We start from the raw sequence: 25,362 nt of genomic DNA, 5'->3' as shown, positions 1-25,362 counted from the left end.
GGTAGGGGGGCTGGCTTGAGGCATAAGGGCAGCTTCCAACAAGCAAGTCTTGATGATGTCCTGCCTCTGTCATTAAGCTGAGGCCCTGCACAAATTTATCTGGCTCCTATGATCAATTTTCCAAATTATAACCTTTTCTAAACCTTCTTGGTAAGGTACTTACATACCTTCTTTTTTTTTTCCTTTCTTTAAAATCTCAGATCCCAGGCCCTTGAAGTCTTTCATACCTCTGAACCAGTCTGGAGGCTTGGAAACAGATGACACGTGGAAGCTTCTGATTGAAAGATGTGCGACCTAGGGCTTCTTCCATTCGTAAGGTGTGTAGGGAATGACTGGATAGGGCTTTTAAAAAATGCATATGGAGAGAAAACTGAGGATCATTCCAGGTAGGATGGTTATCGGAATTAACACCCTGGTCAGACATGGTTCTTCTCCAGAAGGGGGTTTACCCCTGCACGATAATATGTGTGCCATGTTATTTTTGGCCCTGGCTAACTTATGATCACATAATTTGTTTTTAAAGATACACATGCCTGGATCTCACCCATTACCCAAATATGATAATTCATGAAAATCTGGTGAAATTGTCCTTGGTGCTTTCCTTAATGTGGTAGTTAAGTCCTTGAGGAGAATAGTTTTAGTAAGCGGGTATGATGACGTATTTGGTACCATAAACCTCCACATCTCTAACACAGAATTCCCCAACCAGGGCTCCATGTGGAGCAGTATAGCATAGTGGATAACAGCATGGGCTTTGGAGTCAGACATACCTAGGTTCAAATTTTACCTCTGCCTTGTTTGACATCAGGCAAGTCACTTAACCTCTCTGTGCCTTGGGTTCCTAACCTGTAAAATGAAGTAATATTAGCTACCTTACATGGTTGTTATGAAGGTTAAAGTAAATGGCAAGACACATGCAGTGTGCTTAACACAGTGCTTAGCATATAGTAAGTACATGATCACTGGTAGCTGTTAGATACATTTCTTCCTAGAACACAAACTTCACGAAGTGATGGCCCTGCATAGTGTCTTGTCTAGCTCACCACTATGTCCTTGCTCTCAGCTTCCGAGGCTTGTGCAGATTCCCTGCACACAGACACTCAGGCTATCTTCTGCCCCACAGAGTGCCAAACAAGTGGGAGCTTGTGAGCTAAGTAGAATGTCATTTTGAGTCACCGTTGCTCTAATTTCTTTAGACATTTCTGAAGAACAATTGGATTCCCTTCAGTTTTAATTTCCCTCCCTTCCCAGATAAATTTTCCAAATGTCCACTTCCTATTTCCTTGATCAAGGCCAGAGTTGAAGGAAGCTAACCTTCAATCTCCAACCAGGCTGAGAGCACCAATTGGGCTCAAGAGCAAATTGTATTGGAAAAGCAGCAGAAGCACTGAAATGAATTGTCATGAAATGAGGCTTCAAATGAAAGCACAAGGCAGAGCCTGGTCCTAATTGGCAGTGGAGTTACTCAGGTAAGAGGCCAATTCCAAATGTCCCGTTGCCGAACTTTTGGAACATGCGTGCCCCCTCCCCCAGTCACCTCCTGCCGTCCACATACAGCCTTTGGAAGATGACCATTGGGTAAACGTAACACTGAGTTATTTCACATTTCTTTCAAATCTCTAATCCATAAACTATGTGAAGACACAGAAAATGTCTGAATCATGTTATAATTTGAAATGTTCCCTGTGGTAGGGTGAATAATGATACCCCAAATATTTCTACATCCTAACGCCTGGAAACTGTGAAGCTGTTACCTGATATGCAAAAGGGACTTTGCTGATGGGATTAAGTTAAGGATCTTTTTTTTTATTGCAGTAACATTGGTTTATAACATTATATAAATTTCAGGTGTACATCATTATATTTCAATTTCTGTGTAGATTACATCTGTTCACCACCCAAAGACTAGATACAATACATCCCCACACACATGTGCCTAACCACGCCTTTCGCTCTCCTCCCTCCTCGCTTCCCCTCTGGGGGGATCCCCTCCCACATCCCCACATCCAATCTCTATTTCTAAGTGTGTGTTTGTTATTGTTTTTATCTCTATTTATGAGTGAGATCATACGGTACTTGACTTTCTCCCTCTGACTTATTTCGCTTAGCATAATACCCTCAAGGTCCATCCACGTTGTCACAAATGGCAAGATTTTGTCATTTTCTATTGCTAAGTAGTGTTCCATTGTGTATATATACCACATCTTTATCCATTCGTCCCTTCGTGGACACCTAGGTTGCTTTCAAGTCTTGGCTAATGTGAATAATGCTGCAGTGAAGACAGGAGTGCATGTATCTTTATGCATTCGTGTTTCCATGTTCTTTGGATAAATACCCAGAAGTGAAATAGCTGAATCATATGGTAGTTCTATTCTTAATTTCTTTTTCCTGAGGAAGATTAGCCCTGAGCTAACATCTGCCACCAATCCTCCTCTTTTTTTTTTTTTTGCTGAGGAAGACTGGTCCTGAGCTAACATCCATGCCCATCTTCCACTACTTTATATGTGGGACGCCTGCCACAGCATGGCTTGACAAGCCATGCAAAGGTCCGCATCTGGGATCTGAACTGGTGAACCCCGGGCTGCCGAAGTGGAACATGCAAACTTAACCACTGCACCAGTAGGCTGGCCCCCTATTCTTAATTTTTTGAGAAATCTCCATACTGTTTTCCATAGTGGCTGCACCAGTTTGTATTCCCTCCGGCAGTCTATGAGGGTTCCTTTTTCTCCACAACCTCTCCAACACTTGTTCTGTCTTGTCTTAATTATAGCCATTCTGACGGCTGTAAGGTGATATCTCATTGTAGTTTTGATTTGCATTTCTCTAATAATTAGTCATGTTGAGAATCTTTTCATGTGCCTGTTGGCCATCTGTATATCTTCTTGGGAGAAATGTCTGTTCAGATCTTTTGCCCATTTTTCAATTGGGTTGTTAGTTTTTTTGTTGTTGAGATGTATGAGTTCTTTGTATATTTTGGATATTAACCCCTTATCAGATACATGGTTTGCAAATATTTTGTCCCAATTGTTAGGCAGTCTTTTTGTTTTGTTGATAGTTTCTTTTTCTGTGCAGAAGATTTTTAGTTTGATGTATTCCCATTTTAAAATTTTTTCTATTGTTTCACTTGACCAGTCAGACATGGTACTTGAAAATATGCTGCTAAGACTGAAACAAAGAGCATACTGCCTATGTTTTCTTTGAGATGTTTCATGGTTTCGGGTCTTACATTCAAGTCTTCAATTCATTTTGAGTTAATTTTTGTGTATGGTGTAAGATAATGGACTATTTTCATTCTTTTGCAATTGGCTGTCCAGTTTTCCCAACACCATTTATTGAAAAAGACTTTCCTTTCTCCATTGTATGTTCTTGGCTCCCTTGTCGAAAATGAGTTGTCCATAGATGTGTGGGTTTATTTCTGGGCTCTTGCTTCTGTTCCATTGATCTGTGTGTCCGTTTTCTTGTCAGTACCATGCTGCTTTGATAACTATAGCTTTGTAGTATGTTTTGAAATCAGGGGGAATGATACCTCCAGCTTCTTTGTTCTCAGGATTCTTTTGGTTATTCAGAGTCTTTTGTTGTTCCATTTAAAATTTAGGATTCTTTGTTCTATTTCTGTGAAAAATGTCATTGTAACTTTGATAAGGGTTGCATTGAATCTGTATATTGCTTTAGGAAGTATAGACATTTTAACTATGTTAATTCTTCCAATGCAAGAGCATGGAATATCATTCCATTACTTTGTGTCTTCTTAAATTTCTTTCAACAATGTCTTATAGTTTTCAGTGTACAGGTCTTTCACCTCTTTGGTTACCTTTATTCCTAGGTATTTTATTCTTTTTGTTGCAATTGTAAATGGGATTGTATTCTTAATTTTTCATTCTGTTACTTTGTTGTTAGTGTATAGAAGTGCAACTGATTGTTGTTTGTTGATTTTGTATCCTGAAACTTGACTGTATTCTTTTATTATTTCCAAAAGTTTTTTTAGTGGATTCTTTAGGGGTTTCTATATATAAAATCATATCATCTGCAAATAGTGACAGTTTCACTTCTTTTCCAATTTGGATCCCTTTTATTTCTTTTTCTTGCCTGATTGCTCTGGCTAGGACTTCCAATACTATGTCAAATAAGAGTGGTGAAAGTGGGCCTCCTTGTCTGGTTCCTGTTCTTAGAAGGATGGCTTTCAGTTTTTCTCCATTGAGAATATTAGCTGTGGGTTTCTCATACAGGGCCTTTATTATGTTGATGTATTTTCCTTCTATACTCATTTTATTTACAGTTTTCATCATAAATGGATGCTGTATCTTGTCAAATGCTTTCTCTACATCTATTAAGATGATCATATGATTTTTATTCTTCATTTTGTTAATGTGGTGTATCACGTTGATTGATCTGCAGATGTTAAACTATCCCTGCATCCCTGGAATGAATCCCACTTGATCATGATGTATGATCTTTTTAATGTATTGTTGTATTAGATTTGCTGGGTTTTTCTTGAGGATTTTTGCATCGATGTTCAGAGGGATATTTGCTTGCAATTTTCTTTTTTTGTGTTGTCCTTGTCTGGTTTTGGTATCAGGTAATGTTGGCTTCATAGATTGAGTTAGGAAGCTTCCTCTCCTCTTCAGTTTTTTGGAAGAGTTTGAGAAGGCTAGGTATTAAGTCTTCTTTGAATATTTGGTAGAATTTACCAGGGAAGCCGTCTGGTCCTGGACTTTTATTTTTTGAGAGGTGTTTGAATACTGTTTCAAGCTGCTTACTGGTGATTGGTCTATTCAAATTTTCTATTTCTTGTTGATTCAATTTTGAAAGATTGTATGATTCTAAGAATTTATCCATTTCTTCTAGATTATCTGATTTGTTGCCATATAGCTTTTCATACTATTCTCTTATAGTATTTTATATTTCTGAGGTGTCCATCGTAATTTCTCCTCTTTGTGATTTTGTTTATGTGAGCCTTCTCTCTTTTTTTCTTCTTGACTCTAGCTAAAGGTTTGTCAATTTTGTTTATCTTTTCAAAGATCAAGCTCTTTGTTGCATTGATTTTTTTCTCTTGTTTTCTTGTCTCTATTTCATTTATTTCCACTCTTGTTTTTATTATTTCCTTTGTTCTACTGATTTTGGTCTTTGTTCTTCTTTTTCCAGGTCCTTTAGGTTGACTGTGAGATTGTTTATTTGAGATTTTTCTTGTTTCTTGAGGTAGTCCTATATTGCTATAAACTTTCCTCTTAGAACTGCTTTTGCTGTGTCCTGTAAATTTTGGCATGTCGTATTTTCATTTTCATTTGTCTCCAGGTATTTTTTGATTTCCCCTTTGATTTCTTCAATGACTCAGTCATTGTTCAGTAGCATTTTGTTTAGTCTCTACATTTTTGTGGCTTTTCCCATTTACTTCCTGTAGCTGATTTCTAATTTCATACCGTTGTGGTCAGAACAGATGCTTGGTATTATATCAATCTTAAATTTATTGAGACGTGTTTTGTGGCCTAATATGTGATCTAGCCTGCAGAATGTTCCATTTGTGTTCCAAAAGAATGTGTATTCTGTGGTTTTTAGGTAGAATGTTTTATATATATCTACTAAGTCCATCTGGTCTAATGTGTCATTTAATGCCCTTGTTTCCTTATTAATATTATGTTTGGATGGTTTTTCTATTGGTGTAAGTGGAGTGTTAAAGTCCCCTACTGTTATTGTGTTGCTGTATATTTCTCCTTTTATGTCTCTTAATAGTTGCTTTATATATTTAGGTCCTCCTATGTTGGGTGCATATATATTTACAAGTGTTATATCCTCTTGTTGGATTGTTCCCTTTATCATTATCTAATGCCCTTCTTTGTCTCTTGTTACATTTTTTTAATGTTTATTTTGTCTGATATAAGTATTGCTACCTCAGCTTTGTTTTCATTGCCATATTCATGGAGTGTCTTCTTCCATCCTTTCACTTTCAGTTTGTGAGTGTCTTTAGGTCTGAAGTGTTTCTCTTATATGCAGCATATATATGGGTCTTGTTTTTTTTTTCCAATCGGCCACCCTATACCTTTTGAATGGAGCATTTAGTTCCTTGACATTTAAGGTTGCTATTCATAAGAATGTACTTATTGCCATTTTTTTAACCTTTTTCTGGGCGTTTTAGTAGTTTTTCTCTGTTCCTTTCTTCTTCTCTTGCTCTCTTCCCTTGTGGTTTGATGGTTTTCTTTAGTATCATATTTGAGTTCCTTTCTCTTAATTATTTGTGTATTTCTTATAGGTTTCTGGTTTGTGATTACCACGAGGTTCATATATAATAACCTATGTATATATCAAACTATACTGAGTTGATTGTCTCATCTCTTTAGTTTGACCTGTTGCTAAATGCTCTGCTCTTTTACTCCTCTCCTCCCACATTTTATGTTTTTGATATCATATCTAACCTCTTTTTTGTGCATGTGTATCTGTTACCCTCTTATCATGGTAATAGATAATTTTAGTACTTTTGTCTTTTGACCTTCATATTAGCTTCATAGGTGATTGATCTGTACCTTTACTATATATTTCCCTTTACCTGTGATATTATTGTTTGTTTTGAAAATTTTCTTATTCCTATTTGTGGTCTTCTATTTTCCACTTAAATAAATGCTTTAGCATTTCTTGTAACACTGGTTTCTTGGTGATAAACTCCTTTAATTTTTGTTTATCTGGAAAGCTCTTTATCTCTCCTTCAATTCTGAATGATAACGTTACTGGGTATTCTTGGCTGTGGTTTTCTCCTTTCAGCACTTTAAATATATTGTGCCACTCCCTTCTAGCCTGTAAGGATTCTAATGAGAAGTCAGCTGATAACCTTATGGTGTTTCCTTTGTATGTCACTTGTTGCCTTTCTCTTATGGCTTTTAGGATTCTCTCTTTATCTTTAATTTTGGACATTTTAATTATAGTGTGTCTTGGTGTGGGCCTGTTTGGGTTTATTTTGTTTGGTGCTCTCTCTGTTTCCTCTACTTGGTTGTCTCTTTCCTTCCTTAGGTTATGAAAGTTTTCAGCTGTTATTTCTTACAATAGATTCTCTGCCCCTTTGTCTTTCTCTTCTCCTTCTGGGATACCTATAATACGAATGTGAGTGCACTTGATGTTGTCCTAGAGTTTCCTTAGACTGTTCTCCTTCTTTTTAATGCTTTTTTCTTTTATCTGTTCATCTTGGGTGATTTTCTCTAGTCTTTCATCCAGCTCGCTGATCCATTCTTCTGTATCATCTACTCTGCTATTGAGTTCCTCTAGTGGATTTTTCATTTCCAGTATTGTATTCTTCATTTCTGATTGGTTCTTTTTTATATTTTCCAATTCTTTGTTGCATTTCTCACTGAGTCCCTCCATTCTTCTCCCAAGATCTCTGAGCATCCTTATGACTATTAGTTTGTACTCTTTATTAGGTAGATTGTTTATCTCTGTTTCATTTAGTTATTTTTCTGGGGTTTTGTCCTCTTCCCTTAGTTGAAACATATTCCTTTGCCTCCTCATTTTCTTTCTGTCTCTGGGCTTATATCTAGGTATTAGGTAGGTCAGCTACATCTCCTGATCTTGGAGAGGTCGTCTTATGTAAGCCTTATGAGGCTTAGCAGTGTGCTTCCTTTCATCGCCAGTTCCAAATTTCCCAGGAGTGTCCCCTGTCTGGGCTATGTATGTCCTTCTGTTGTGGTAGGATTGTTCTTGCCTAGGTACCTGGGAAGGCTAAGCTGTCCCCCTTGCCAGCTGGTTGTAATGCTCAGCTGTGTGTGGCTGATATGGATCCGTCAGTCACTTTATTGGGCATAGGGAGCCTCAGTACAGTTGGCTGAAAGGCCTAATAGCACATTCCTGTTGCATTTATTTAGTTAAGTGAGTAGTCCCCCATTGTGGCTGGTTATTAGGCTCAGTGGCTTACAATTGCTGTACATCTCCAGCCTACAAGGCTGTTGTCAGCTCTCTCTGGAGTGCAGCTGAGTGGGGCTGACCCTAGGCATGGTAGCAACCAGTTGTTTCAGGCTTTGGAAGGTGGGGCTGATCCCATATGTGGCTGTTTGAGAAGCACAAGTCTGCTGCAGCTGACAAGTCCCACTGCCCACAGGTCCACACACCCTATTAACGCAGTCCCACCCTGTGTAAATGCCTCGACTCACTGAAGTGGACCCAGTTGTCCTGTTGCAGAGGCCCCACACACTCCACCAATACAAGCCTGCCCCTCACACACACCCTCCCCTACAAAGGCAGACCTGCTCACCCCACTGCAGAGGTCCCATACACCCTGCCTGTGTGGGCCCACAAGTTGCCCCAGGGCTTGCTGTTGAGTGGGGCCAGGCCCTAGGGCAGGCTGCCTGCCTTGGCTGAGCTGGATTAAGTCAGTGCTCTAGTGGGTGGGGCAGAGCCCTGGGCTAATAGGCCAGGGGAAGAACTCCAATGGTGTTTGGCAGCATCTGTGTCAGCACATCTTTACTAGGTCACAATAATGGCTGCCACCAATGTCTCATTCCCAGGGGAGGTGGTCCAAGCCTGGGGAGGTCTCACCTCTCACTGAGATGCACCTAGAACCTATCAAGTGAGTCTCTTTTCACCAAAGTACTTTCTGGTGATTTTAGGTTACCTTCTCAAATGAGTGAATTTGTGTGTGGGCCCTTTAAGAGCAGGATTTTTCCCCCCTTATGTCTGATGGCTTTTCCAGGGGTATTCCCTGTTGTTGTTAATAGCCAGCAAAGCCAGATGTTATGACACTTATCTCGGTTGTACTGACTCCAAAAGCTGCTCATTGTGGTTATGCTCCACCACTCAGATCCCCAACCCCTGCAGGGAAGGTTGCATACCTTAGCATTGCTCCTGACTGGCCATGAAGTGCTGCAGCTAAAAGGTGGTGTTTTTCTCTCCAGAAAGGAATTTCTTCCTCTCCTACCTCAATCAGCACTGTCCCTTGTTGTTGGGGTTCTTTTTATCTGGTTTTTAGTTCTCTCTCAGGAGTATTTGTTCCAAGAGTAGTTGTAAATTCATTGTGTCCTTGGGAGGAGATGAGTTCAGAGTCCGCCTACACCGCCATCTTGACACTGCCTTCCAGGATCTTGATATGAAAAAATTATCCTGAATTATATGGGTGGGCCCAATGTAATCACAAGGATCTTAATAAATGGGACTCAGGAGGAGACAGAGGCAGAGGAGAAGGTGATGAGGTGACAGAAGCAGAGATTAGAATGATGTCCTTTGAAGATGGAGGAATGGGCCAAAAGCCAAGGAATCAGGCAGCTCCTAGAAGCTGGCCAAGGCAAATAAGTGGGCTTTTCCCTCAGGGCCTCCAGAAGGAACCAGCCATATATACATGGCGATTTTAGCCCATTGAGACCCATGTCAGACTTCTGAGCTCCAGAACCATAAGAGAATAAATTTGTTTTATACTGGCCCTCCAAATTCTCCCAGATATGCTGGAGAGCCAGATATTTCCAATATTAGAATTATTGCTTTGGGTGATATCACTGAAGGACACCATTGTTAAAAGCTTCCACTAAAATGCAAAGGAAAAACGTGTTAGGCAACATTCAATCTGTTATGCCTGGATTTGACCGGCTGTCAGAGACCATGGGAGGGGACCCAGGATACAGGGATTTCTGGACCTTGGGGCAGTGTGAGACAATAGGCTTGATAGGTGAGTTCTGTGTGGTTGGATGCAACAAGTGATGCTTGGGGTGAGAGGGTGCCACAAGGGAAGAGTGAGAACCTAAAAACTAAATTCCATTTATTATACTTTGTCCTGGGGCCAACCAGTCAAAAACTCAACACTTTGGATGTGAGCATCATCTTTGTGACTAAGCCAGCTTCAAGCTTGGTTCCATAGAGCTCGTGGTGAGTTTAAAGAAAGGAACTTCTTGTGTTTGTCTAGTCCTACAAACTCTGACTTTAGGACTGACCACTCTTTGGTTTGTTCCTGTTGGTTTTGGTCTCTTTTTGGTACTCTGACATCCTGCTGCCGTTACTGCCTATTGCGGACTCCTGACGTCCTCTAACTTCAGCTCTTTGGGCTAGGCCTACCAGACACTTTTCTTTTTCAGAGCCTTGAGTTTCCCGCTCCCAGGAATTATTTGCTCTAACCTATAAACCCTTGTCACCAGCCCCTGGCACCAAAGCCACCACCATGCCCTGATCAAGAGACCTCCCAGATTCCTCGCAAGATGACTCTTTCTGAGAGAGAATTCTCCCCACTGCACCTGCCCCCCAAATTATTTTGGTCTTTACAATAAGAAGTAGCAGATTTACAAATGAAGGATCTTGAATCCAAAAACCTGCCCTCTGTGTCTGCATCCATCACACTTGGTCACTCAACTTCTCTACCTCTGATCTCACACCCAGAGAACTCCAACAAAAGTCTAGAAAACTGAGGGACTTTGAACCTATTAGTAGCATCACCTCTCCCTCCCCTGCCCCCTCATCTCCACTTGCAGTTTGATGACTTGAATATGAGGAACATGGACCTGATCAGTTGGGCCTTAACCTACACATTCAGAGATGCGTATCTGATCCACACAGTTAATATGGTGTTTCAGCGACCTAGGAAGGAGAAATTTCTTGTTTCCTAGGGCTATTGCCTCAGAGTGAATACAGAGATTTCACCCAAGTGATGCCTATAATCTAGGATATATAATAGATTCACTTATTAAACTACCAGGAGGCCTCAGGCAAATCCATTCAAATGTGAGTCTGACTTCCCAGGAACTGCACCGGGAGCTCAGATGTTGTAAAGGAGCATCTCTGACTTGTTTACCCAGCCTAAGTTGTATAATTACAAGAGCCCAAGAGTATCAAATAGTCCACATCCCATGTTCAGACAGCAAGACCAGGCTATGTTTATTATTGAATGGTATTCTACCACTTCAACATACCTGCTAGTAGAATCAGGGCTTGGGTGGTGGTGGAATAGGCCAGATTGGAATAGACAAGACTTGGGAATTCAGGAGGGCTTAGTGGAGAAGCGGAAGGCTGGGGCTGGGACAAACATGTAATTTCAGGGTTTAATGATTTGGTTATTATAGGTTTGAGTACATGATGGTTGGAGTTCAATCAGGGTAGGTTCAGAATCAAATCAGACCACAGAGGGCTAAAAGCAGGTAAGGTGCAAGTGTAAGTATCCATGATGACAAACTAAGCCAAGAATCAGGCTGTTGGCCAGGCAGAAGTGGGGCAGTTGACAATGGTCATCCAAGTAGTTGGTGATTGGCAGAGTCCAGATGAGCTGGTGGTCAGTTATCAAGGGATTATGGTAGTGGGTATTAGGTATTCAGATCCAGAATCAGATCAGGAAACTAATTTTTGTGTAGGAAAACTAGTCTCACTCCTGGGATACCAGGCAAGGAATCACAGGGGAGGCAAGACATGGAAGGGCTCTGATTATGGAGGTATTCCATCAGTAGAAAAATGTGACTCGGTGCTGAGTTGCTGGGTTATTTCAGTCTTCTCCAAACGTCTCCCAATTGGTGGCCCCCTCCAGCCTATTATCCATGATATAGCCAGAGTGAGCTTTTGAACATGTTAAGTTGATCTTATTGCTTCTAATCGCTCTTATGATAAAGACTAAGCTCGTTACCAATTTCTACAAGGCTCTGCCTGGTTTGGTTCCTGCCCACTTCTTTAACCTCGTCTTCCACCATTTTCCCTTTCACTCTTCGTACTCTAGCAACACTGGGTTTCCACAGAACCCTCAACTCCCTACTGTCTCAGAGCTGTTGTATGTGCAATTCCTTCTGCTTGGAGCGTACATCACCTCTCTCTTCATCCTTCTGGTCTCAACTTAAGTATTACTACAGCAAGAAGGCCTTCTCTGATTCATTTGTCTAAATTAATGTCCCTTTATTCTTTATAATGATTTCACTTAAACCACCATCACTTACGACTCACACTGACTAACCTTGCCTAACATAAACGACCTCCTATGCACCACTTCCATTAGGCTTTACCTCCCCAATATCCTCATTACCCCACCACAATCCCCCACTGTCATGCCCACTGCCACATCTTCCTCCATTAGCCACACCCTCTAGCCTCACCCACTACCACCAGCCTTATCTGCCTCTTCTATAACCCATGTCCCTCTTTGCCCCATCTGGTTACCACTCCCTATTAGCCACACTCAGAAGCCCCACACACACCGTCAGCCACATCATCCCTTGCCCATCCATAAGCTCCAAATAGTAGCAGCCCTACCCTACTACCCCTACTAATGAAAAGGGCCCTTTTACTTACAGTTCAGGTATCAGCCTGCTTCAGTAATGTCTACCCTGACCATTGAGTCTGGATTGGGTTTCCCTGCTTTCCATAGTACCCTGCCCTCCTTTACAGTACTAATCACAATGGTAATTACACAGTACCTTCTGTGATTGTATCTAATGGTTGTCACCGAGAAAGTCTACATCTGTCTTGTTCACTGCTATTTCTCCTGTACCTAGACACACAGATCTCAAAATATATTTGATGAAGCTTGTTGTATCAAGTGTTATAGATAAAAACACAGAGGCTCAAAGCAGCTAAATAATACACTCAGGGTTGCACAGCTAATAAGTGCCAGAGCTAGAATTTGAACCAAGGTCTGGTTGACTATAAATCCTGTGGGTTCTCAACCATTATGCCAGTCGTTTCTGCCAGACCATCAGCATCAGCATTGCTTGGGAACTTGTTAGAAATGCAAATTCTCAGGTACTGCCAAAGACTTACTGAATCAGAAACTCTGGAGGTGAGGCTTGTGTTTTAACAAGTCCTCCAGGTGACTCTGATGCGTGCACAAATGTGAGAGCTGCTGCTCTACACAACACTGCCCATTATATGGTTCCCTCTTGGTAAGAGATCCAGGTTGTTCCCTTCTATGTAAATAGCCCTAATAGTACCTAGCATGGGGCTCAGCATACTGTAAGTGTTTAATAAGTACATGGTGAATAATAAGTGAATTGAGCTCTAGGGCAAATAAGTTTTTAAAAGACATAAATAGCCTTTTTCATCAAAATCGCGGGAGGACAGTGAAAGCACCATAAAAAGCCTAATATAAGGGACATGACACTTGCCTGGAGAAAAGTTTTCGAGATGAAATTATTCATTTATTACTTCCTCCTCTCTACCTTCTTCCTTTCAGGTCAATCGTTTCCATGCAACTGTCTCTGACCCCTATGGTTCATGTTGTTAGCTCTCTTATTTGGCTTCTTTATAGCACTTCAAGTATCATTCAAGCTATCCCTGAATTATATGTGACAATGCATTTTTTGAGTGTCTCAGATATATAAATCATGGTCTCTGTAATGAAACTGTATTCCCTTTAGCACACAGACTGTCTTTCTTTTGTCTCCCCTAGTTTCTATGATGGCCTTAAGTATGTAGTAGCATGTTGGGATAATGTTTTAGTAAATTACCCTCTGTGTATGTGTGTGCGCATGTGCATGCATCCTCACACCTAGCCCCTCCCATATTCACCAAAGACATTTATCACCTAAGAGAAAGGTTATTACAGTAGAAGAGCAGAAAACAAAAAAGTTAATTTTTAGCCTTTGAGTTTTAAAACCTATTTAGAGTTTCCGGAACCAGGGCTTTTGAACTTCAAAAGCTGAAGTAAGCCCTAAAGAACCCAGGGCATACACTTCATGACATACACAATAGATTTGAAAGGATACAGGATCAATAGTAGCCAGTTATTCTCTCCCAAGACTAGATGAAAATTCCATGGGATGTGAGAGGAACACGAGTTAGACCAAAAGTCCTTGGTAACTCCCTTAACAGAGGTGCTAGGGGGCCAAAACCGAGGTTGAGGAAATAATCTAATCCTCAAATGTGAGGGTGGGGTATGGAGAATCTGAGCAGATGAGTCTGTGCCTTGCCTCTCCCCACAGAGGTGGAGGCAACAAGTCCTGAAGAGCTCCCTTGAACCCAGACTGGCGCCAGAGCAGTAGAACAGAATTGGCTGCATGTGTTATCTCAGGAGACAGGGCTTGAGAGAGCCTCATAATTCCGTAGACTTTGGTGATGTATGGGAAGAACCAAGTGTTTTCTGGATAGCCATGAGGGGCCCCTCGGCCTGAGAAGGCTTCAACTCAGGGTTGAGGAGGCACAGCAGTTATCTGAGTGCAGCTGTAGTTGAGGCCTGGGTGGAATGCGTGTGCAGAGACAATCAAGGCCATACATGACAGTGTACCTCTCAGTGGACTCCAGAGTGGACAGCAGAAGACAACTGAAGATCAAATACTTTCTGCTTGTTTTAACCACAACCGCACAGATTGTGGGGAGAGCTTGAATTGACTGAGATTAAGTTTTATATTACCTGGAGGAATGGGAGCTCAAAATAGACTATGTTCTAAAAAAATTCTTATGTATTTGAATTTGTGGGTTGACATTTATAATCAGCCTCACCAAGGCACTCTGTACTCGGTCATTTGGATTGACTTGATGAACCACAGCCTTTTTGCTGAGGCCAACATTTAGGAGGAAAGTGAATCAGAAAACAAGAAGCTCCTGCCGAAGTTTGGGTAAATTAGCAGGTATTGAAGCGCTCCCTGAGCTTTCCTCATCTCAGTATGTTTTCACCCCAGCACTTCTCTGCTTCTCTAGTCCTCAGTAGCAACAATGGTGTTCTAAATACCGAACACTACAATATCCCTGGTTAGTCAAAGGAGATTCTAGTTAGAGTCACTCAATGGCTCACTAAGGCAGGAGGGTAAACTCAGGCATTTTAGAGTTTTCACGTATATACAGAGGTGGAAACAAGAAGAGATTTAAAAATAAGCCTCAGATACCCAACTTTGTGTGTAGTTACAAATGTATGGCTTGATCATTGATTTTTTAGCAAGTAAACAGAACGAGACAGGTTCATATTTTTAACCGGGCTGTGGCCTGAGTATTGCATTTGGAAGGGCCACATTATTTATTAAACCTTGTGGGGTTGCTGTGATTGCGCTATAGATAGGCAGAGGTCTCCAGAGTCAATTGGGGTTGTCGAATCACATTCAATGAATGTCCTAGCATCTCAATTGAAGAATCCTGCTTCTCAGGGACTCCCCTGGAGTAATCAATTAAAAGCAGTAGCATTAAGCAGCTAACGGCGCTGGGAAATCAATACCAGCATGGGGAGGAAACAATTCCCTGCAATGATTTCCATGCAAATTTTGATTCTTGTACCTAATGACATTAGGATTCACTAATGACACATAACTCAAGGAGGAGCTTCTTTTCCAGTTAAGCGTGAAGCACATTTTTGCCCCTACAACATTGGTGGCCACTTGGGAGGCCTACTTTCACTGCTGGGAAGCAATAGATTAAGGTAAGGCAGCCCAACTTTCTATGTATCTCTCCTGTGGGAGAGATGGAAGTCAGATAGAAAGAATGCCTTTCTGGAGATTGGAATTGGTCCCTGAAAGGGCGAGGAGCATTTCTTCTTTCATTCACTGAGCGTTTGGTTGCACTTGCCCCGCAACTTTAACTACTCCTTCCCCACGCATGACCAAGGGAATCCTATAAAAGACACCTGTAGCTCACACCAAACTGCTTTGAGACTCTCTCCAGATTTTACTACTTCCCCCTAGTATTCAATCTCGTGGTGGGCATGTATTTACTCCAAAATGTGGAGTGAAAGAAATATTGTATTTCTTTTATTCTCTAACATGATTTAATCTACTTAGAGACCATATCCCCTCCCCAAACTTGGTAGAAAATTCAATCTCAGTGGTTATTGAGGCCCCCAGAGTTCTGTTAAGTACTGGGTGTCTTAGACAATCACAGGGAGTCCAGGTCTTCAGTCTATGCACTGCATGGTCTCTTCAAGGCTGACAGCTCTGCTGATTCTGGACCAAGCTGAGGTGCAGGGGCTTCTGTCCAGCCCTGGAGTGGCCTAGAGTCTAGCCTTCCTTGGATACCACATTTCCATTTTCCTCTGAGGTCTTGTCACCTCCCTGGGCACTGTCAGGGAACAAGGTGCCTATACCCTCTACCTGGAGAATCTGTAAAACTCCCATAGCTCTACCAGTCTTGAAGCTCTAGGTACCTCTTTATGTGAGGTGCCAAACCTCAGAGCCACTTCCATTTTAGGACAGCAGTTTAGCTCTATGCTTCCTTTTGCCTTGGCTTTAGAACATAGCATCTTTTAACCTTGACCTGGAACTGCTAAATCCTCAGGTTTCTAGGTTAAAAGGCTCATATTGCCCTAGGTAGGCTGTGTGCGTGCGTGCTGTGCATGTGAGTCTGTACGTGTGTGTATGTGTGCATGTGTTGGGGCTAGGAGGGGGCTCTCATTCTTTCTGAATTTTCTCTTTCTCACCCTCCCTGCTTCTCCACCTCCTTCCACCTAGCAAACTCCTAACCATCCTTCAAGTCTCAGCTTATATGTCACTCTTTAAGATCGGTTTTCCATGGCCCCTTACTCTAATGAGGCCCCCATTACACACATGCATAGCACCTGTAGCTTTTCTATTTAGCACATGCCCTAATAGTAATGAGCTATTAAGGTTATTGTTAATATTTGTTTCTCCCACTGGTTTGTAGGCTCCATAAGGATAAGGACCGATCTTTTTTGTTCTTTGTTGTATACCCATCACCTTACAATACCTGACATTTAGAAGATGTAAGAGAATGTGGATTAAGTGAATAAATGAAGTAAAATCTTTCCATAGTTGTGAAGTAACAACCCAGAGGTCATTTTCTAATCTTTCTTTCTTTAAATTTATATTGTGGTGGTAGCTTATAGGATGAAAATAGACAATGCATAGACTATTATTGTGCCAAAAGAGTTGGCATAGAGTTATTTATATTATTCTTTTATTAGCTTTTTAACATATAATATCTATAGTGATATCTCTTTTTTCATTCCTTGTTTTAGTAATTTGAGCCCTCTCTCTTGGACCTTATAAAATAAAGAATTTCTGTTCATCTAAAAAACACCATTAAGAATGGAAAAGGCAAATCAGTGTGGGAGAAAGTATTTGCAATATATATAACTGGCAAAAGGCTTGTATTCAGAATATGCAAAAAATTTCTACAAATCAATTAAAAAATATAGATAACCCAATTAAAACATTTTAAAGTCTTGAATGGATATTTCACAAAATAGGATATCTAAATGGTCAGCAAGAATTGTTTGTCATCAGAGAAATGCAAATTCAAACCACAATGAGATATCACTGTTCCCCTATTAGGATAGCTAAGATAAAAGATCAACAACAGCAAGTATTGTAAGGATGGGGAGCTGCTGGAACTCTCATACACTGTTGGTTGGAGTTAAAATTGGTACAACCACTTTGGAAAACTAGCAGTATCTACTCAGGTTGAATATACGTGTGACCAGTGACCTAACAAATCTGCTTCTCTCTCTATATACACCCAACAGAAATGCATACATGTGTGCACCAAAAGATATGTGCAAAGTGTTCATAGCAGCATAATTTGTAATAGCACCAAACTGAAAGCAATCCAAATATTCATGAACATTGGAATAGGTAAATACATTTTGGGATATTCAAACAATGGAATATCGCACAGCAATTAAAAAGAATACACTATGCTGTACAGAAGATTTTTAGTTTGATGTAGTCCCATTTGTTCATTTTTTCTTTTGTTTCCCGTGCCCGGTCAGCCATGGGACTTGAAAATATGCTGCTCAGACCGATGTCAAAGAGCTCACTGCCTATGTTTTCTTCTAGAAGTCTCATGGTTTCAGGTCTTACATTCAAGTCTTTTATCCATTTTGAGTTGATTTTTGTTCATGGTGTAAGGGAATGGTCTACTTTATTCTTTTGCATGTGGCTGTCCAGTTTTCCCAACACCATTTATTGAAGAGACTCTCCTTTCTCCATCATATACTCTTGGCTCCCTTGTTGAATATTAGCTGTCCATAAATGTGTGGGTTTACTTCTGGGCTCTCAATTCTGTCCCACTGATGTGTGTGTCTGTTTTTGTGCCAGTACTATGCTGTTTTGGTTACTATGGCTTTGTAGTATAATTTGAAATCAGGGAGTGTGATACTTCCAGCTTTGTTCTTTTTTCTCAGGAATCCTTTGGCTATTCTGGGTCTTTTGTTGTTCCATATAAATTTTAGGATTCTTTGTTCTATTTATGTAAAAAATGTTGTTGGAACTTTGATAAGGATTGCATTGAATCTATAGATTGCTTTAGGAAGTATGGACATTTTAATGATGTTAATTCTTCCAATCCAGGAGCACGGAATATCACAGTGAAGGAAACCATCAACAAAACAAAAAGACAACCTAACAATTGGGAGAAGATATTTGCAAACCATATATAAGATTAGGGGATTAATATTCAAAATATACAAAGAACTAATACAGCTCAACAACAATAAAACCGACAATCCAATTAGAAAATGGGCAAAATATCTGAAGAGACGTTTCTCCAAAGAAGATATACGGATGGCCAACAGGCATATGAAAAGATGCTCAACATCATTAGCTATCAGGGAAATGAAAATCAAACCTACAATGAGGTATCACCTCACTCCGGTCAGAATGGCTATAATTAACAAGATAGGAAACAACAAACGTTGGAGAGGATGTAGGGAGAAGGGAACCCTTGTTCACTGCTGGTGGGAGTGCAAACTGGTGCAGCCACTATGGAAAGCAGTATGGAGTATCCTCAGAAAATTAAGGATAGATCTACCATATGATCCAGCTATCCCACTGCTGGGTATTTATCCAAAGAACTTGGAAACACAAAGGCATAAAGATACTTGCACCCCTATGTTCATTGCAGCATTATACACAATAGCCAAGACATGGAAGCAACCTAGGTGCCAATCAAGGGACGAACGGAAGAAGATGTGGTATTTAATATACATGATGGACTACTACTCAGCCATAAGAAATGACAAAATCTGGCCATTTGTGACAACATGGATGGACCTTGAGGGTATTATGCTGAGTGAAATAAGTCAGAGGGAGAAAGTCAGATACCATATGATCTCACTCATAAGTAGAAGATAAAAACAACAACAAAAAAACACATAGCATTAGAGATGGGACCGGTGGTTACGATAGGGGAAGGGGGGAGGGGGAGGGCAAAAGGGGTGATTAGGCTCACATGTGAGGGGATGGACTATAATTAGTTTTCGGGTGGTGAACATGATGTAATGTACACAGAATTCGAAATACGGTGTACATCCGAAAATAAAAAATAAATAAATTTAAAAATTTTTTTAAAAAAGAACAAACTACTACTACAACAAACAACTTGATGAATCTCACAGATATAAAGTTAAGAAAGAAGCCAGATGCAGAAGAGAGTCCATTTATATCAAGTTCAAACACAGGCAAAATTAATCTATGGTGATAGAAATCAGAAGAGTGGTAGACCAACAGGGATATAAGAGAGGCTTTTGGGATGCTGATTAATGTTCTAAGTCCTGATCTAGGTGGTGGTAATATGGATTCTCACTTTATAAAAATTAATCAACCTGTACACTTATAATTTACCTTTATTGTATGTATGTTATACTTCAACTAAAAGTTTATAAAAATAGGGGCCGGCCCCATGCCCGAGTGGTTAAGTTCGTGCACTCCGCTGCGCCGGCCCAGGTTTTCGCTGGTTCGGATCCTGGGCATGGACGTGGCACCGCTCATCAGGCCATGTTGAGGCAGCGTCCCATATGCCACAACTAGAAGGACCTGCAACTAAGATATACAACTATGTACCGGGGGGATTTGGGGAGATAAAGCAGAAAAAAAAAAAAAAAGACTGGCCATAGTTGTTAGCTCAGTTGCCAATCTTTAGAAAAAAAGTTTATAAAAATAAATAAAATAAGAATAAATATATTACAAGAGAGAGAAAGAGGGTTGCATTGGATGATTTTTAATTTTCCTTCCAGTTCTATCATGCTATGATTTTGTGTGAAAATGTTTTATTATTATAAAATCCTCTGTAAGTTTAAGGTCTTTTAATATTATCATTGGTAATTGACCTTGAATTCCTAGAACGAACAATGGTACACAATTTGATTAAATTTCTATATATTTATTTCCCATTTGAAAATTTTAGTTACTTCTCTCCTTTTCTGGCTATTGTTCATTTCCTAGTTTCTTTGAACTTTTCTGTCAAGACCCTGGATGAGAAACAAGAGACAAATATAGTAATCCTGAACACTCTTAAATTTTGAGCTGGCAATAAACAATGGCAAAGCCTCTAAATGCAAAGTTCAAGGTTTAAGGAGAATGGTTCCTGATTCCTTTGAGTGACCTGTGGCTTTGTATTCCTCAGACTAGGTTTTCTACTTAAAGGTATAATGTAGCAGTGGAAATGATAATGATTTTCCCAACCACTTGACCTCTGTTAGGAGTCCATAATTCTAATGTCAGGTGAAAATAACTCTAGAAGAATCATAAGATGTATTTGACATTCACTTCCAAAAGCAGTCATTCCAATTGTATCATTTTATCATTGCCATCACTTTTCTTGTTCTCAGCCTTGCCAGTAAAACTCAGTCAATGAATCCACCAGTAAGCACAGTTGATAAAGTGGTTGACTTATTCTGAGAGATGAGGCTTTGGCTTTACTGAGGCCACTGAGCTTGTTCAGAACCCCATATAAATTTTTTCCTGGGAAGTTTTTCTCTTTCAGATGTCCATTAAGGACTCAACTTCCTGCGAGTCTAAATGAAAGTTTTCTTTAAAGGTGTATCACCTTTCTAATTCTTGGCATGGGTAAAAATGTCAGAAAATTCCTTAAATCTATTTAGTGAAGTATTTTAAATGCTCATCTTGCACTTTTGAGTGAAGTCTAATTTACATTTCATAAAAGTAGAAGCTGAGCAGCAAGCTGTAAGTAATTATCATATAATTAAATGTCTACTATGAAGGGAATGAAAACGTGAGCCCCTTCATGCTTTCCGTGACTGGGTTATGCAATGGCAAATTTAATTACAGCTTTTTATCTCAGGAAGGCTCCAGGGGACCTACTCAGGGCTTGAAGAGATACCTCTGAGTTGCCAATATTGTTTGAGTTGGAAGCTGAAGCCATCACTTCACTGTCCTAGCAGACCATATGGAAATGGATGCTGTAGCTTTGCTTTTAGAAATGGAAACCAAAGTGTCTACTGCTCTCAGTGACTTTGAAAACCCCTTTTGCCTATGTTAATATTTGTAAATGGGAAACACCACCATGATAATTAATACTTAATTATTACCATGGATGAGTTTTATTTTTTCAAATTCACAAAGCAGTTGGCTTTGGGGATGATAATCAAATGCCAAATGCATTTGTAATTAGGTGAAATGCTCCCCCTAATCTGATTTTGTTTAATATTCATTTAAAATATGCATTGAGTTCCTGCTAAGTTCAAGATGCTATAGGGCATTCAAAGGTCAACAAAGACATGTTCCCTGCTCTGTGGGAGATTATAGTCAGGGACAGGCTCAAAACTATGCACACAAAAAACTACAAAACATGGCAAAATTACATATTTGTCAGAGAATCCAAGGCATGGAGGAGCTCAGGGGAAGAGCAATCACTTCTATTTCTGGCTAGGTAGAGCTGGTCAGGTTTCAGGAAGATAGTATTTAATCTGGTGTATGAAGGACAGACTTATTATAAGAAGAGATATTGAGGAGACCATGAGCAATGATAGATGTGGGAAACCAGCACAGGGGCTTCAGGGAATTAAGTAGACCAATTTGGTTACTTATTCAACAGTCACAGTGGCAATTTATCTAAATTTGTGAATATAGCTGTTGGCTTTTACAGACTTTCTCCCTAGTCAAAACCTATAATGTGATATTCTTGACTGTTTACACTGTTTGGAGCATTAGATACACGTAGGGGTAAAGTGAGAGATATGGATGAAAATGCAGATACGGTACTGGATTGCAAAGACTCTTGGGCATCAATCTAATGGAGATAGACTTTACTCAGAGAATCGTTTACTTAAAAAAAAAATCTTATTGATAGACTATTTTGTGCCAGGCACTTTAAAAGGCATGTGAAGTACAGTGATGAAGACCTTCCCTGACCACAAGGAAATTAGTTTCGTAGGGGAGATGGGTGAGAGGTGCTGAGGGCACCTATCCCAGACAGGATGTGAGGTGTCAGGAGAAGCATTCTATAGATGGTAGTATCTGAGTTGAAATATGAAGGAGAGTATGGATTTTCCTGAAACAAAGGCAATGGGAAGGGTGCTTCCAGCAGAGAGAACATGCAGTCACTGAGGTGTAGAGAACCTGGAGAGTTCTTGGGTGTGCTAGGCTTGAACCTAAGTGTGAATTAAGTGGTAAAGAGGTGAGGTTGGAGGGGTCAATAGGGCCCTGGTCATGAAAATCCTTGTAGAGGCTATTGCAATGATCCAAGTGTATATGATATGACCCTGAATTAAAAATATAGCAATGAGGAGAAAGGAGAGGGCATACTTTGAGGAGGTTTAAAGGATAGAATTGACAGGACTTGCTAAGCAGTGCAATCTATGTGACAAGGTGGATAATAGAGTGCAAATATGAATCTCAGGCTTGGACTTGGGTGTTAGGGAGTGCCATTCACTTGGAGGGGGAGCACAGAAGGATGAGAAGATTTGAGGGGGAAGTTAGGAGCTTAGTTTACCTATGTTGAGTGTGAGGGGCCTCTCAAATATCCAAATGGAGATAATGGCAAAAAGTTGGATATACTATTTGGAGTGCAGGTATGTAGTTTGGGCAGCAGATATAGTTCTGGGAGTCTCAGTTCAGTCATGTGCCACATAATGACGTTTTGGTCAACAATGGACTGCATGTACGAAAGTGGGCCCATAGCATTAGTACCATATAGCCCAGGTGTGTAGTAGGCCATACCATCTAGGTTTGTGTAAGTACATTCTACGATGTGTGAACAATGGCAAAATCACCTAACAATGCATTTCTCAAGATATATTCCTGTCGTTAAGTGACACATGACTGTAACAGGAATTGCAAATCCAAATGTCTACGGGACCCAGGCAGGTAACATAAATGGATGATCCTGGCTGGGGCTGATATGAGGTTAAGACAAAAGGAGGAGATTTGTATAGGCCCTGCCCAAAGCCGTTTGAGTTAAAAACAATCTGGCAAGCCAGCCAAACAAAACCCAGCTGCCACATGAAGCTTCAAGCAGCCAGTTTTCCACCTTTGATATATATGATAATTAGCCATTAGAGTGAATGTAGAGTTTATGCAGAAAAAGTATATAGAGTACAGAAAAAAGCCAAGGACTTAACTCCAGAGGAGCATTATAAGGAATAGGCAGATACTTGGGGGTAGGGAGAGACAGACAGAGAGAGAAGTTGGAGGAAAACTAGGCAGGGAATGGTTGACTGTGTTAAATGCTACAGAGTTAGATAGAGACTGTGAATTTTCCATAGGAATTTGCATGATGGAGGGGATTGCTAACTTTAACCGAAGCCATTTCAGAGGTGTGGTGGGCTGGAGCCAGGTTGTAGCGGGTTGAGAATTTAATGGAGGGGAAGAAGTGGAGACTGTGTGTAGACAACTGTTTCAAAAAATTTGGTTGTGGATGGGAGGTGAGCATTTGGGTGGTAGATGGTTACTTACATATATGTATGTAGACCAGGAGAGACATGAGCACAAGTGAGTGCTAAAGGGAGAGGGTAAAGTTGAAGATGTAGGAAAGAAAAGGATCTGTTGATGAGCTGAGGTCTATGGAGAGGTGGGAACAGAGGAGATCCAGAGCACAGGTGGCAGGATTAGCCTTGAGGTAGGAGAAGTGGCACCTAGTCTACTGAAATTGAAGATAATTTCATTTAACAAAGATTTGTGGAGCTTATATACCTTAGTAGACACTTCTAGGTGCTGAAGATATAACAGTTTAAAAAAGTAGGACAAAATCCCTGTTCCCATGGAGCTCACATTCCAGAAAGAAGGAAGTATGTACAAGAGCAAATACATATAAGCAAGGATGGCGCATGGGGAATGTAGTCCAAACATTCGTACTTGATGACCTCTATTTTCTCTGTGACTGAAGGAAGAGATGCTAGGGTAGGAGGCTTAGAAGATACTGGAGAAGTTTTGAAATAACTACTGTGATTTATATGAAAGAGGGGTCTAGAAACAAACAAAGGGGCTTCTGAGCAGCGACAAGACCCATACTTATCTTGCAGTAGAGGAGGGATCCACAAACTTTTTCTGTAAAGGACCAGACAGTAAATATTTCAGGCTTTGCAGGCTGGAAGATATCTGTCCCAACTACTCAAATCTGTTGCAGCACCAAAGCAGCCATAGAGAAGAGGTAAATGAATGAGACTTGCTGTGTTCCAATAAGGCTTTATTTACCCAAACAGGTGGAGGTCTGGATTTGGCCTGTGGGCCTTAGGCTGCCAACTGCTGTAGTAGAGAATAGACAGGATGAGAACTGCTTCATAAGAAAAATTCTACAGCACTACAGAGATGGGTAGGAGGGTGGAGGCCATTGCATTGGTTCTGATGAGAGTTAGTAAAGATCCGAACTAGCTATTGCAGCAGTGGGAATGGAAAGGACAGGAGAGCGAGGAGAGATACAGTGTCATGCCAGTCAGGGGAGGAGTCAATAATCAACAATGTCAAATGTTGCAGAGAGGTCTAGGAGGCTGAGGCTAGAGAAGAGGACATTGGATTTGTTATTTAGGAGATTGGTGCTAATACTGAGAGCAGTTAATACAGGTGCAGGAGGTGGAAGCTAGAAATCTCCCATCAGGAATGCTTCCCCTTTCTTAAAAATTTTTACCAAATTTCCTTTAAAATTTTACCAGATTTTCTCAGAGCAATACATGCATAATGGTAAAACATAAAATAGTACGCAGTCTTTCTAGTTAGCAAGCCCCTGCCCATTCCCTTCCAACCTTCACATCCAGCCTGCTAGAAGGCTAACACTTACTCTTTTGACTATTGCATCTGGTAGTTATTTCCATTTGGATAAACAATATGCTTTTAGTGCTAGTTCCTGATATATGAATTTTAGACAGCATCTATTGACATTCTATTAAGGAATATGAGGATTTAGCACTTTTGCATCATTCCCTGCTCATCTTTTCCTCCATATAATTAAATCATCTTTGTTCAAATCAGTATTCAGTATTTGCCTTATGGTAACTATGTAAGTGTGGATAACTGCTGAGCTAAGTAGCACGCTATGATGACTCTGTCTTTCCGTGTACAACTTTTTGTTAATCCTGGAGTTAATAACTGCTTCATTTTTTGCTTAATTAAAAACAATAATTATTATTTTAATTAAACTTTTTATTCTGACATAAGTGTACATGAAAGTTGTAAGAAATAATACAGAGACTCCCATGCACCTTTCACCCAGTTTCTTCCAATGGTAACATCTTGTAGAGCTATAGTACACTATCAAAACCAGGATTTTGACATTGATACAGTCAAGATACAGAACATTTCCATCACCACAAGGATCCCTGGTGTT

The 25,362-nt window shown here is 40.4% G+C and overlaps 1 long non-coding RNA gene across 1 annotated transcript in view; it reads left to right on the top strand.

Annotated features, from left to right (window-relative positions):
- Positions 1-25,362, top strand: part of LOC139081086 (uncharacterized) — a 181,799-nt gene that overhangs the window by 1,188 nt on the left and 155,249 nt on the right. The window contains exons 2-3 of the long non-coding RNA XR_011536052.1: positions 201-317; positions 1,293-1,469. This is a non-coding gene — a long non-coding RNA (uncharacterized lncRNA). The remainder of the gene's footprint in view (positions 1-200; positions 318-1,292; positions 1,470-25,362) is intronic.

This window comes from Equus przewalskii, chromosome X (assembly GCF_037783145.1).
Source record: "Equus przewalskii isolate Varuska chromosome X, EquPr2, whole genome shotgun sequence".
NCBI lineage: Eukaryota > Metazoa > Chordata > Mammalia > Perissodactyla > Equidae > Equus > Equus przewalskii.
This window is presented reverse-complemented; position numbering and strand designations above follow the sequence as displayed.